The sequence below is a fragment of the Anoplophora glabripennis genome, unplaced genomic scaffold, assembly GCF_000390285.2.
Source record: "Anoplophora glabripennis isolate ALB-LARVAE unplaced genomic scaffold, Agla_2.0 scaffold5, whole genome shotgun sequence".
NCBI classification, from domain to species: Eukaryota; Metazoa; Arthropoda; class Insecta; order Coleoptera; family Cerambycidae; genus Anoplophora; species Anoplophora glabripennis.
Window position 1 is genome coordinate 136,156 of NW_019416525.1, and position 11,540 is coordinate 147,695.

Genomic DNA, 11,540 nt, shown 5'->3' on the forward strand with positions numbered 1-11,540 from the left:
AGTAAAAAACTAAACATTTAAACATTTTTGCAATTTTGAAAATGTTCCGGACTTCGCCCAAATCTAGGGATCTACACTTTTATTACGTGAGTTGTACTGAAAGTAATCCAGAAAAAATTTGCTTGCCCCCTCTCACATCCACCTCAAAACAGATCCGCCCTGGTCCATTTTTCTTAGGAAAAGTTTCAGTTTCACAATTTCTTCTAAAGACAGCCGACATTTTAAGAAGTCTCAACTGGCAACTAGTTCGGAAATTTTCCAACACTGCAGTTGTGTCACCGAAATACTGTTTTTATATCAATGGTGTGCAAAGTTATGTTCAAGGGACAATTTGTTAGTGGTCTCTTGTCAGCTGGGATGAATGAAAAAAACTCACTTTCATACAATCAAATTAGGCAATCAAATTCACTTTAATGAACCTGTCATTCACAAAACTGTTACGTTGGGAAACTTTCGGAAAGTTACGTTAATTTTCAGATGCCGGAAAAGTCTGTCACGTGGGATAGCCTATAAAAAGTGAAACCGAACTTTCCTATAATTATTGTTTTATTTATAAATTTCATATAACATTTTTCTGTCAGCCCAAAACCGGGACAGGTGGCAGGTTAAAAAAAAATAATTAAGCAGAAAGTCTTGTTAGATTGCCAAACATGTGGCAGGTATTGGAAAAGGTTTTAAAAAACGTGCGAAATTGAAGAAACATACATGTGACTCAGCAGTAAACGAATAATGATTGTATGCTACTGTGAGCCAGATATGAAAAACTAAATATAGACAGTTTAATGAAAAAAACTGCAGCAGTAAGACTTGTGTGCAGAATAATTGCTAAGTCGTCTGTTTGTTCCATAACTTATATTGAATTTGTTAGTAATTAATAAAAAATCCAAACAAAACGGAATTTGAGTATGAAAAAAGGACTAAAAGAGGCCAAAAACAGACAAACAAACCATTTGCTGGAGTTTTTATGATCGGAGCTTTATACCAGAGGCCAAAGATAACTCGTATTCACAGCAATTTTCAATTTTGACCGAGAACACTTTTTAATGTGTGTGGTCCTTTAAAATCTTAGACCTAGAAAAAGCATTGCGGTTTGTTCAAAAAGTACATATTATTAAAAATATCTATTGGAATCATCATGACCCAGGCGTCTCCAATTTCTGCTGCCATGTTGGTTTTTTGTTTCATCATATTCATGTATCATCATTGCGTAGAACAATAATTTTACTAAAAAGCCGACTTATCCAGTCTTCTATAGCTTAATTGTCAACATCTACACCCATCTTGCAGAATTTCCTTGGAACATGAGACCAAGCCAATTTTCAAGCTCCAATAGATGCAAATTTTTTCGTCTACGCTCCTGACTGTGTGAACATAGGAAACGCGGTTTATTTTCAGCTCCACTCAAGGCCACAATGTAATCTGTATAAAAAAACAATGAAAAAGACTGCGAAGTGAATACCAAGTAGTGAAGTCGAGGCTCATGTCAGCAAAGGCCTAAATGTGAACAAAATTCGATTACGGTAACCGAAAATATACAAATGAGGACGCAACCGATATGAAACGTTGCTGCCTTTGTGTGGGTACTAATATTATCGACATGATTTCAAGGAATTCCCATATATTGAATTTTTACAATAAAGGTAAAAGTACGTTACAGCTTCTTAGTCCAACCAAATTACATTTGGGAAAAAAAAAAATTGTTACCTAGACTTTTATAAGTGGAAATGGTAAAAGGGCTTATAACAAATTTAAAAAAAATAAATGCGTGAGCAGGGGCGGCGGAGGGTTGATTTGGGGGGTTGAAAAGTTATGAAAAATTGTATCATTGAGATTTCTGGCGAAAGACAAAAAAGTATCCAATACAAAAGATGTAGATCATACAAAAATCTACAACTTTTGTACAGGTCACTTTTTAACATAACCTCAACATTTCCGAGAAAAATGTGAAAAACAGAGTATTTTCTGATTTTTCGTTTTTTATTTCTCATTTCCGCAAAAATAATTTAATTTTGACGAAACTTGGTGAAAGTATACCTTTCTCTGTCTTAATTAACCTCAAATTTTTTTAGATAAAAAAATCAATAAGTTTCTGATATATTCATTTTCTCGGCCTGAAGCACTTTTTTTCAAAGAAAAATTCTACTTAAAAAAATCATACAGAGTTCTGCCAGTAATCATTTTTTTCGTTTTAACGAAGTATACTTTTTGGTTAAAGCTTAAAAGGTCTTTGGCTATCATAAAAAATTTTCCTGAGTACGACTCTGAACGCTTTCAAAATACCTGTATCTATTGGAGGAGAGAGAGAGAGAGAGAGATGAGAGAATACAGCACAAAATATTCAACAATTTTTTTTAATCCATAATTTAAAAAGTTGTACCTTATATAAAAATAATACGAATTTATGAAATATTTTATTATTTCTAATTAATATTGCTATTTGCTAGTAGTAAAAAATTGTTGGATATTTTGTGCGGTATTGACTTTTATACTGTTATGACTTCATCCAATAGATATTTTGAAAGGGTTCAGAGCCGTACTCAGGAAAAATTTTAAATTATAGCTAAAACAAGCTAAAAACTTTTTAAGCGATTACAATAGTATCCTCTAATTCAGAATTAAAAATGACTAGATTTTGTCATAAAAATAGCAGCAACGTATTTAAAAAAATTAACCCGATGATGGCTCCTTGAAGACGAAACGACGGATTGCAAAAATGTTGACGCCATTGTATAGAGCGAAAAAAGTGGCACTCTAAATATGTAATTTATTTTAAAATTCGTTTTCAAATAAAGCCAGCGAAAAATAAACAATTTTGCAAAATTTCGGGTTTTTTCGGATATCTTCGGAACTACCCGGAATTTTAAAACTTTCTAAACGGCATATTGTTAGGTATAAAAAACACAACTTTTTTCTAATCTGAGCCACCCCGTATCTCTTACCGTTTCCTAGATCCTAATGCCTAAACCCATCCTTATCTTGGACACACTGTATATCTATGAATTCATCAAACTTTAAAAAAAAATAAGTACACTAATCGATCCTACGGAAAAAAAATTATTATTTATTTTATTTATTCACTATTCGACTTATGTTGATAGCAATACTGTACAAAAATAGCTTTGTATTAAACAATGAGACAGTTTTTTTTATATTTTTTCCGTACAATTGAATGGTGTAATCAGTTTTCTATTTTTTTAAATTTAAACAAATTATCAACAATTAGGTATTGAAAAATTCATTGTTGCAAGTCATTTTTTACTTTTTTGCATTTTTGAGCATGTTTTTGAACTGTGATTACAAATTTTTTTATTTTACCAAAAAGTAGGTATGTCAACGAAAAAAATGATTACCGGCAGAACTCTACGATGATTTTTTTAAGTAAAACTTTTCTTTCAAAAAAAGTGCATGTTTTGAACTGTGATTAAAGATTTTTTTATTTTACCAAAAAGTATATGTCAAAACGAAAGAAATGATTATCGGCAGAACTCTGTGCGATGATTTTTCTAAGTAGAATTTATCTTTGAAAAAAAGTGTTTCAGGCCGAAAAAAATGAATATCTCAGAAACTTCTTGATTTTTTTATCTAAAAAAATTTGAGGTTATTTAAGACAGAGAAAGGTATATTTTCACCAAAGTTTCGTCAAAACTGAATTATTTTTGCGGAAATGAGAAATAAAAAACGAAAAATCAGAAAAAAACCTGTTTTTCGAGATTCTCGGAAATTTTGAGGTTATATTAAAAAATGATCTCTACAAAAGTTGTAGATTTTTGCATGATCTACAACTTTTGTAATAGATACTTTTTTGTCTGACGTCAACTTTTACCAGAAATCCCAATGATACAATTTTTCATAACTTTTCGTTTATTATAAGCCCCTTTACCATTTCCACTTATAAAAGTCCAGGTAACAATTTTCATTTTTTTCCCCTCTAAATGAGTTATTTTGATCGGTCTATCTAGAAGCTATTGGTCATTCATTCAGTTGCGCTCATGCTCAGAAATAATCACAAACTAGGTAGTTATGCATTATATATTATAACCACAAATAACAATTAGAGTTGTTTGTTTCGTAAGTTGGGTTAGATAAATGGTCCAAAATTTTACATCTGTTTTGTAACAGAACCTAACACTGTTCTCTAAACTGTATCATTTATTGTTTATAGTTTGTACTTTATAAATAAATAAATAAATAAATAAATAAAGTCGCAATAAACAGCAACAGAAGCTGAAAAATTAAACTTGGTTTCAACTTCTTGTAGGAAACATTTTTGATTTGACCTATCAAGCTATCCAAAAAAATAAAGGACCTCTCTCCAATTCAATTCAAGACTTCGTTGTGCCTTTTTTTTCATGAAGGCAATATAAACGAGACTTCATTTTCCATTAGGCATGCCTCTATTAACTCCCGTGTAGATAGTTGTCAGGCATCAATTCCACTCAACCAGTTGGTCGTTAATTTATTTCATATTACATTACGTAAACGGTCATGGCCAGGCGCTATTCGCTGACCGATTTTTTATGCATGTTCTCAACCTACGAAACCGCTTTTTGTGTTGTAGGAAGTAGGCATAAGCGGTTCCACAGGGCGAGCAGCGCGGCATGATTTAGTGGAGTATCAGCGCGGCAGCAATGTAAAAATGAATTAATCGAATATCTACCAAAATATATACAGGGTGATTCCTGCTAGATTATCTTTAAACGTCTCGCCACCATATTTTGAAACTTATCCGACGTATTTTTTTATCATCATTCAGCCGATGACGCCTCTTGGTATTGTCTTTATTTAGCACTGAATTATATTTATAAAAAGGGGGTATCCACCAAAACCGCCAGATCCCAGTCCCTTACACTTCTTCAGGGATCGTCTTTGTAATCTATGGCGCTTCCATCGACTATTCTTCAGAACCTATCCAGTTCAGGGTCGGCAGCATCACCATATCACCGAGATACTTTTTCTGCCAATCGGTTGGGGCTGGCCCGTCGTCGTCCTATCGCTCGCCCCGCCCCTGTCTGCCAAACAAATCGGCCGACTTCCTGCTGTTGGCGCGCGCTTATCTGCCAACGCAAAACCGTTACGATTTCGGCGGTTAATTCTCAAAATTTCCTAATGCTTATCGAGGATTTTTGTTTATGGGAGTCAGAAGTCGATCTCCTCGCGCTTGTTTGTCTCGCCGCGACGTTTCTCGCGCGATCTAAGACGTAATTTTCGCAGATAATGAGGTTTATTTTTGTCACGACAATGGGCAGGTTGTTATTTTTCGGCATGTGTTCGTATCGTGCGTAGATCGATTCCCCGAAATGATATGTGGTATGAAAATAAAAATTTCTGCGGTTCAGTAGTCAAGATTCGATATTTTCGGAAAAATTGGGCATCGGAAAGTTCCTAGACAAATTAAAAAAAATTGAACTTTTGTCAAAATCTAGGATAGAAAAAGTTCTAGACACTATGTTTAGCTTTTAAGTAAAAAAAATAATCTAATAAAGAAATTATTGTCATAAAAATACTCTACTCGAGATAGGTATACCAACTTAGATAAAATCACATTCGAAGCTTTTCTAAAATTTAAGTAGAACGTTATTATTATTTAATTTCAAGATTTGATATCCATCTATTCAATTTATAGACTCGTAAGTGCATATTTATAAAAGAACACCCTGCATATTTTATATAATTAAGTGAAATGTTAGTATTTTATTTATATCACCAAACATGGTGGTCAAGAACCCTTTAATGGCTTAGATATTAACAAATGTTCAGTCTTTTCGAATTATGGCGGTTTTTTTTTCATATTTCTGGAGAAAAAAATTGTTTTTCTTTTATAACTCCCAATTTTTCCGGTCTCTCTAGTACACTCTTCCTAGATAGTTTATTTTTGCATTATGATAGACCTGTTATACCATATATCAAATAAAAACACTTAAAAATAGTGTTTGTGAATCATTTTCCAAAATACCCATAAAGAATTTATTTTAACCCAACAAAATTTGTAGAAACATGAAAGAGTAAACAAAATGGCGAACAAATCTCAAAAAGAAAGTCCATTTCCTTCACAAACAACCAACGTATTTTCCGATCAAGGATGTATTAAATTATTAAATATTTAATGTTAACAACACGTGAATATCTCTTTGAAAGAACGTAAGTCAATATTAGACCTTAGTGACGGTTCGTACAGAAAAGGAATTTAAAGGTTTATCTCTTAAATCTGATATATCCCCAACTGTTCTTGTAATTCCATATATTTTTCTTACAATAAAATATTCTCTTCATCGGGAAGTTATTCTTGTAAAAAACTGTTATTCGGAAACATGAGCCACTTTTCTCAACTATGTAGGTTAATCGAAATTCCGTTACTTATGCTTGATACATTGTTTTATGTATTTTAGTATAAGAGAGTAGCTCCTTTGAGTAGCAGCGCATCTGCATTACAAAGTCTACCATTGTTTCATACTTTTTGTGTAGTTTTGGATCTTCATGTACTTTTCTAATATTTAAATTTTTATTATCTTTAAATTTCAATAAATTTCGTCTTATATGATTTATCTGAACTTCTAATAAACTATTTATAAACAATTTGAGAAAGAAGGATTGAAAGATCAGTAACGAAGTCGCCCAATTAAACCCAACAAACTTTCTTCCTCGGATTTTTAAATATTTAAACTTCGCTAAATGCTTTTCAAGTGGTGCGGCAAAACTTTTGGAACTCAATTAACAATTTCGGGTCTATTTAGACATTTAATGTATTTAGTGGAGTTCTGTAACCTGTATTTAAGCATTTACATTTTTTAAGGATACAACGAATATGTTTGTTTAATAAAAATAATTATATTAGGTCGTCGGTTTTTATACAGCTGTATACAAGTAGACAGTACAAATTTTTTTGTCAGTTTGTCTTATAAACTAAATGTACCTACTAAGGTCAATTTCTAAAATAAAATTCACGCCTCTTTCGATTGAATATCGAAGGAGTTGATAGGAAACATAAGTACCATTGAAATTTATATTACTAAAAAAGTGATAACCATATATGATATAAGTATTTCTTTGAACACACATGTGCCAAGTTTTTTGAAATGATTGTGCTTAAAACATGAATAAAAAAATTCTTCAAACGACAAAATAAACCTACCTAAATGACCCATATTGTAGATACATGATTAGTTACCTTCAAAAAGTCATTTATCGAAATTTGAGAGGTAGAGTTAATCCTTGTTTCCAAAAAGTGCATCCAACGTTAAAATAAATGCTTTCAGTTATTGTCCGATTGTTCTAAAAGGGTAAATTTTAATATTTACGTTCATACCTAAATGTTTATAAAAAATATATGCCCTTTTAACCTTGAAAAAGGGAAGTATGATTACAATTTTACTCATCGATATTATCGCGAAGAAACATAATTAAAAAAGTACTAGCAGCTAAAATTGCCTTGTTTTAATTGCGTTAAAGTAATATTTTAATGAAACGATCCTAAATGGACGGTACTAGCCCCCTCACCCCGAAAAAATAGCGCGAGAAGCGCCCATGGCTCGCGATGCGTGACATCGCTGTTGCCATGGAAAAGTTTGGGAGTGCCAAATCGCACCGGCCGTCCCCATTGGTCGGATTCCGGCCCCGAATATCTCTCAGGCACCCTAAATGTGCACGGACCCAAATCGTGGCCCGATAGAATAGCACACATTTAACCTTGAACGCGCGTTATATCACCCATTATGAAAACATCTTCGCAAAATTCCCAAGCCGGAACCGATGCCTGTTACATCAGATTCGGCGGCGTTGCGATGGATATTTCGAACCGCTAAATCGACAACTCATCGTCTGTCTTGTGCGTGCCACCCCGCCCCATGTCTGGTCAAGGTTACGCAGGGGTTGATCTCACAAAGGGTGAGGCCCAACCCCTATGTCTGCGGGACGCCATTTCACGGCTCTGGCAATGGACGAAAAATATCTCTCGCGGATCTTTAAATCTATGGTGGATTCCTAGTAGTACCAACTTAAATCTTAAATGAAACAAATGATCGAATAAGTTCGTGGCACACTACGATAAGGAATGATAAGAAATGTAGGTACTTTGATATCACGCCCTATCCGAGAGGCATTCTAAAGTTCTACAATCTTAAGTTGAGAAATTGCAGCCGCTAAAACAATCGAATACAGTGAAATAAATCCTACGCGCATTTATCACACAAAAAGTACAACATGAACGCGGTAAACGGAAATTACAAGGCTGTGACGTAAGCTACAGTCCATTACACAACTTGGCGAAGCGATTGCGGGCCCGTTCGGTCTTCCTCGTTGGCAACAAATGGATTAATAGGAGAGAGAAAAAGACTGACTATATTTAAAAAAAAGTAAGCCCAAATCACTCCCCTGTTCACCCATATTGAAAGTCTTGGCGTGGAAATTCAAGCCGAATCCTGATAAACACCACACAGGACAAGTGTGACGTCATCGGGGAAAAACCCTCGACACAACCAACCGCACAACCCAGACCAAGTTCTCACTTTGAGAAATTTAAAAATCACCACTCGACGGTGCAATAAAAAAATCGTGAATAATATGCGATCACCGGCAATAAAAAAATTACATTGCAACCGTTCTACGTAGCAGGCGAGTTAAACAAGATGGCCGATCGGCAATGCGGAAGTTATCGCGAAAGTAGGTCGTACGTCGAATAGATTCGAGCTGAAATGTTTAATCTCGAGCCGCGACCTATGCGGTAGGCGTAAAGGCCCAACTACGCACTGGAAATTACAAGACACTGGCTGGATAATGCCAAAGGAAGGTCTGAACGCGAACGAAGCACACTACATGACGATTTCTGCAAAATTAAGAAACGCGGGCGACTTTCTGCAGCGGCTAGGCCGCGGCAGCGGTGGGGGCAGTCCTGCGCGCTGGCATTGGCCGCCCCTCCAGCTACATTAGAATGTGACGCAGTGCGCACTTGATAGCGTTCCGCTTCCTCCTGGCCCCCTCACTCCCCGCATGTATTATTTTGGAGCGCTGGGAGAAGAGGGAACGCGCAATAGCTCGGTCCGCGTCGCACCGCGACACGTGGCAGTTCGTTGACCTCGATACACGTGGGGCACCGCTTCAGCTGCAACGTTGCGCAATGGGGTACAACGGAATGCGGACAGCAGCGGCCCATTTCGAAATGACGGACGATATTTGTCGTTTGCCCGGATTAATCGATGTGCACCTGCATGGACACTTCCTAAATTGCTTTTTTCTGAAGGGGTCTCAAGTCTAGCGTCGTTTGACAGCCACTGTACAGCATTGAAAAGCACGAAAATAACAACTCGTTTTCTTGAAACCATTAATGAACAAAAACCGAGTCAATTTCGTTTTGAAAAAGTAAAATATGTATCAAGATACAATTAACGATAATAGAACGCAATAACTCACCATAAGGTAACCTCGCATTCATAAAAATATATGTGTAATCAACATAATAATTTGCAAAGTAGCAAATCGAGCAGGAAATACGCATTGCTTCACGTTTCTATAATTTCGCACTGCCTATGAAGCATAAAATGCAGCTCCATTAATTCCGCTGAAATAAACAGAAATACCTAAAATGTTTTAAAAATACGTTTCCATATTTGAGAAAAAAGCTTATACTAAACTATGTTTAAATTAGATACTAGAAAGCGATCAGTTATTATTTACATAAATTACATTGCATATTTCTTTCGATCTTAATCTTTCTCTTCATTTGCAATGCTCAATTAAGTTTTACAAAGTTCTGTAAAATTCCTAAAAAGTATAGGTCTAAATATCAAACGCCTTAAGCTCTGTAATAATCGTTCAGTAAACAATAAAAAACTAAATATGTTTACCATTGTATTAATTCTAGGAGCCCCATTAGATTTAAAAGAATTACATAAATAGAATACATACTTATAAAACAATTAACATTTAACTACGTACCGTATGTTTGTTACCTTAAAAGTAATTATTTTGATTAAACGGTAATAAATAATAACTGACGTAAAATGCAGCAATGAACAACACACTAAAATTGTACATTTTTTAAAATACATGTGTACATACGCCTCTGTACGATGTCGTAATAAAAATTTCCGTTGGAGATTTTACAAAACCTGTTTTACAAACCGTAGCTTGACCGACATCACTCAACATACACGTACCAACGAATTTACGCAAGCGAATTTCTTAAATCAAAAAATCACTCCCACTAAAACAGATATTTCATACACAACGACCGATTTACAACTTGTTACAGAACAGAACTCAAATCGTTGTTTAGAAACCGCCGACAAAGAACCTTCACCTAAATCGGCATCACACAAAAACCGCGCAACTTTCTATTAACAAAAATGCTTAGGCAACTCACCGTTTCAGTATCCACCACGTCATCTGCAGGAGGAAATGGGCAAAATTAAAACACTAAACATAAAAGTCACCGCAAGCAACCAAAAACCAACGCTAAGCGACTCGCTCGAAGCTTTCCAACGACTAAAAAACCCAGCGAGCTTTGGATTGGAACGGAGAACGGAACAAAGGCACACTTGATGGGGAGAGTACGCTCGCTTTCAAGTATTGATCAGCTCGCTTCGGGCGACCTCGCGACTCTCCGCTGCCGCAAAAGTGGGTCACTAGAAGGATACACGTGTCGCCACTTCGGCCTTGGCTTACATGCTCCTAGATGATGATAATACAAAGGGACGCTGTTGCCGGATCTAGCATCGTTCGGGCGCGCTGGCTTATCGCGCGATTTAGATAAAAAATAGATTTATTTATTTTATTTATTAGTGGCTGATAAAATTATTACACCAAGCGTCTGTGCGATGTTATGTCGAGTGGCTTTAATTTTGATGGAAATAGTATCGATACTATAATAGTTCCCATGTTATTGTCCTGCCCAAATTTTGTTCGTGCCACTCTCTTGATTTCGACAATGCCTATGTGTTTTTAGTCACGAAAATTGAATAATTTCAAATATTTCGAATTTTCACCACCAAGAACGGCGGTGACAACATTTTTAACATTAAGGCGAAGTTTCGCAGTGTATTAGCTATGTCCTGTCCAAATTTTATTCGTGCAACTCTCTTGGTTTCGAGCCTATGTATGTTTTCAGCCACGAAATTTGTAGTGGTCTTAAATTTTGATTTGTATAGTGTAAACTGCACGAAAAATCATGGGCGTATCCAGAGGGGGCTCTTATTTATAAAATAAATAAATATGATTATACCTACTTCACGTAATGTATCAAAATCTGTAACTGCTAGTTTTCAATGTTTACCTGTTTTGGAAGACAAAGGCACACCGACACACAAAAAAGTGGTCTGCATCTTTGATTTGACCGAATAGGCTTTATGTATTTCGCTGTACTGGATCCGAATCTGAAGTCCGTTTAGCTCAGACACCCCCAAAATTTTGAGTAATTAGCAAAAAATAGAGAAAAATCGCCGAAAATTACGTTCGTGAGCGCAATAAAAATCGAAAAAAGTTGTTCTGAACTTGATCAAGTGGGTTTCTTATGTATTTTGATGAGCTGAATCTAAATCTGAAGTCTTTTA

The 11,540-nt window shown here is 35.3% G+C and overlaps 1 protein-coding gene across 1 annotated transcript in view; it reads right to left on the reverse strand.

Annotated features, from left to right (window-relative positions):
* The window catches only part of LOC108907396, a 32,016-nt gene extending 21,511 nt beyond the window's left edge, over window positions 1–10,505 (reverse strand). The window contains exon 1 of the mRNA XM_018711059.1: window positions 10,355–10,505. The gene's annotated coding sequence lies outside the window, so the exon portion shown is untranslated. The remainder of the gene's footprint in view (window positions 1–10,354) is intronic.
* Window positions 10,506–11,540: the final 1,035 nt, after the last annotated feature.